General features: G+C 37.4%; 1 protein-coding gene across 3 annotated transcripts in view; it reads right to left on the bottom strand.

Annotated features, from left to right (window-relative positions):
- The window catches only part of Snap25 (Synaptosomal-associated protein 25kDa), a 51,643-nt gene extending 48,010 nt beyond the window's left edge, over nt 1–3,633 (bottom strand). For 2 of the 3 annotated variants that reach the window (XM_018502326.1, XM_018502323.1), the window contains exon 1: nt 2,562–2,773. The gene's annotated coding sequence lies outside the window, so the exon portion shown is untranslated. Of the gene's footprint in view, nt 1–2,561; nt 2,774–3,522 lie in introns of those variants that run through there. The other variant, XM_018502324.1, reaches the window with a different exon arrangement.
- Between the last annotated feature and the right edge of the window lie 341 nt (nt 3,634–3,974).

Raw genomic sequence — 3,974 nt, 5'->3', positions numbered from 1 at the left:
ATATATATTTATATATTTTTTAAATACATAAAAACTTATTAAAATACACAATGCGTAAAATTATAAATTAAATTTTGTTTTAAAATTCGAATAGATCGCCCAAAATGGCTTTGTAATTTGTTCAAAATGCAACTGAAAAATATACACAATCAGCATTTGTTTATTTCAATAAATATCCTCAATTCTAAAACGAGGATAAACAGCGTGACATACGAAAATAATAGGAATAGGAAAGTTTTATAAAATCCGAATGTAAAATCCGCATTCAAGCATAACACTTTTGAATACCGAGTAACAAACATGAGAAAATTAACATAATTATGCACGAGCTCAATTATCCGTGATGAATTATTGTAAAAGTTGTCCGTAAACATATTTATAATAATTACTCGACTGACGAGAGATCGAATTTAATTTCGATACGTCGATCGGAAATTTCAATCGGAAAATTGAACGGCGTAGTGTCGCCATGCGCACGTACATACAGGATATCCCAATATCTCCAAGCTGTTTTGCAATGACAGATTCGTCGATGAATTTCAAATTGATTTTATCCCCGCGTGAGGCGGAAATTTGTTGGGAGACTCAATTGACGACCATATTAATTAATTTTTGAAGAGTGAAAGATCTCGAATACCGCACGAGCGTAAATAAATTACGACATCTTATTTTTTTCGTGAAGAGAAAATGGGGGGGGGGGGAGGCGAAAAGTGGAGTCAACTTCTTAATTACGAAAATTTCCCACGTCAAAACGACCACAACTTTCCCGCTAACTTTCTCGCCGACGAAGAACTAATTTCAAACTCATTAAAGAATCACTAAGAAATAATACGTCAGTCTTGGATTACGGTATTCACGATCGTGTTTAAATTGTCGTGGATACTCGAATACTCCCAAGGGTTCGTCATCTGACTGATTACGGCGACTTTGCAATATTATTAAGGGAATTTTATTTTTCCTGAGTAGCTGCACAATCGAAAGTCTATTCGTATCACTTTAGACCTGTTTGTTTGTCATTGCATTGGACTGCGTTAAAATTTTCTTTCTCGCTTTCGCCAACTTCAAATATATATCTATTTCATTTTAAATAAAAAAAATGAGTGTATATTACCAATTTAAAAGGTCTATGTACCTTGAAACATAACTATATGATGCAGCTTGAAAATGACAAAAGTGAGCAAATTCAATAGAATATTTAATTTTATTTGTCAACACTTTGTGCAAAATTTATTCACTTTTGTAATTTTCACCTCATTTTAAGATGCACAATAAACTTTTTGGATAGCGATATGTAATTTTTTCACTAAGACAGAAACGTGACAAATAAAAAGTTTTATCATTGAAAATAATGGAAAAAATTTTCACTTTTCATTTTTCCATTTTAGAAAAAAAATTGTATGACCACTACATAAACTACAAAAATAAATTTGTCTGTTTGCATCGCCCTAATCATACTCTCTAAATTTCTTGAAGTCTTACTTCTAAAAAAAGAGTTAGAATACTGCTACTATTGAAAAAGAGTGAAAAATTTGCATTCTTGAATAAGAATGGCAGATTTTCACTCTTTTTTTTTTTGAAGTAAGATTCATTCTAAAGGAAAGAAATTTTCCTTTTCTGGAATGAATCTCACGTCAAAAATGTGAAATCGCACTCCAAAAAAAAAAAGAGTGAAAATCTATCACTCTTATTCAAGACTGCAAATTTTTTACTCTTTTTAAATAGTGGCAGTATTTTAACTCTTCTGGAGTGAGATTTCACTCCAAGAAATTTAAAGAGTAGTGTTCTTGCATATTTCTTTTCTTCAAAAAATTAGAAACATCGAATAATTAGTTGTAACATTTATATACAATATTTTCAAAAATATACAATCTTAAAAATACTTTCTAAGGATATTAAAGTATATATATATAAGAATCATTTAATAATTTTTGTTAAAGTGATGAAAATTAATCTGGGACACGAATGACCCATTGTGTGTACTAAGGGTTAAGTACGAAGTAAGTCAAGTAAGTACGAGAAGCTCGATTAATCTTTACTGCGTTCTATCGCGGATCGATCTCTCGTATCCGCCCCGTTGAAATCGGCGCCGAAGGATGGGAAGATGATAGGTCTTTCGCGTTGCTTGCATTCAGAAAATCTTCACTTTCTCTCTCTCTCTCTCTCTCTCTCTCTCTCTCTTTTCAACGCACGAATACATATTTATCTCGTTTTAAATACAAAAATTTTAGGGGATTTCAAGTACAACGCGAACAAACCTGGAGGTCGATTGTGGATTTTGAAAAGAGGTAAAAATTAGAAAAATGAAAAAAGGTTATAGATACTGACTAGATACTGACCAATTAAATTATGAATACTCTAGTGAATTTGCTCACTTTTGTAATTTTCACCTCATTTGAAGATACACAATCGACCCTCTGATATCTTGAGGCGCACAGGAAGGTAGTGCATCACGCTCTATATATAAACGAATTAGCTTATTCGCGGGGAATGCTCTCTCATAGCGAGGCGCCGTCGAGAGCAAGTCATTAATCGCCGGCGCGCTCTTGGTTACGCTCGCTAACCTTGAAGTGGATCGATAGACCTGGCGAGGCTGGCGTCTGCTGGCGGTGCGGCTTCCTCAACTGGAGCACCGACGGAGGTGACCGGCTGTCACTAGCACTGACGACGGTCCCGTACGTGCCGCTGGATACGCCGTAATAGTGACGGAACAGAACGGTTTCACGTCACGTCCCGAGCGCGCACACGCACAACGAAACCACCACCACGTTCGGACCGCGACAGACCGCGAATGAGCGCAGTGAAGTGCGGCGCGATGGTCAACCTTCCACGGACCACGTGACCGCCCGAGGTGCGCGCGCACGGGAGCTACCGTTACGCGGGAAACGGGGCGTTTCGAATCACGCCATGTTCCGTTTCAATCAGCGTTTTCTTTCTATATCGGACTGCGCCTTAAAGATTGATGGCAAATTAGAAATTAAACAATGAGATAATCTGAATTTCCTAATTTCTGTTTCATATTCGTCAATTTTGACCACGTGACCTATTTTGACGCTAAAAATGAGCGTCGAGCATTAGCATAGAATTGTATGTATATACGAACCTTTAGAGTATATTTTTTTCAAGTTTAGACTGTTGCGTAAATTCACTCTATTTTACGCGCCTTTTTACATCCTTCCCTTCTTAGACAACTTCAAATCGTATACATTTGACGCTCCCGAGATAAAATTTCTCGCGACATAATATTTCTTTTCTTAGGAAATGAAATTTATAATAAAGGCTAGTGCTAATATTAGAAAATATTCGAAAACATCATGAATATTTCGTCCACCTTATTTCCGCTGACCGCGTTACAGATTCGCCCGCGATATCGGGTGACTGCGCGACTGCGTCGCTCAAAGGAAAATCGATACGGTCTCGCTTTGACACGCAACGTGCGCCGCATCGCGCCGTTCCATCATTCAACATTTCGCGATGTATCTAAAAGATGTAGACTACGACGACAAGAATAGCATGCATACTCACCGCCGGAGATGGAATCCGATGTGAGTTCCCTCGAATCCTCGGGAATCTGCCGTTCCCTCCACGTAATCCTCGATGCGCAAGCGGCTTGAGACTCCTGTCCGACGAAGCGCAGCCCGCTGACAACCGGAAGTTGGCCGCGAACCCCCACGCAAGCCGCCAACGACGTAATTCGAACAGTAACCACGGAGACGTCGCGACGGAGCGATGCGCGGGTAAAATGAAACCGAGTTAAACTTAGTCTACCTATTTTTGTTTTCGTTATAACAAACTCGTGTATTATAAACTTGTACTTTAAACATATTTTAAATTCATAATTTACTCGGTCTATTCTTTTTAATTTTTTTTTTTAAATGATAAATGCTGTTTCTACTAACATCGATTAACTTTAATCTTGGTTAACTTACTTTTTATTCTATTCTAGTTCTAAGAATTAGAAACAGATGATGAGTAAG

The sequence above is a fragment of the Trachymyrmex cornetzi genome, unplaced genomic scaffold, assembly GCF_001594075.2.
Source record: "Trachymyrmex cornetzi isolate Tcor2-1 unplaced genomic scaffold, Tcor1.1 scaffold147, whole genome shotgun sequence".
NCBI classification, from domain to species: Eukaryota; Metazoa; Arthropoda; class Insecta; order Hymenoptera; family Formicidae; genus Trachymyrmex; species Trachymyrmex cornetzi.
This window is presented reverse-complemented; position numbering and strand designations above follow the sequence as displayed.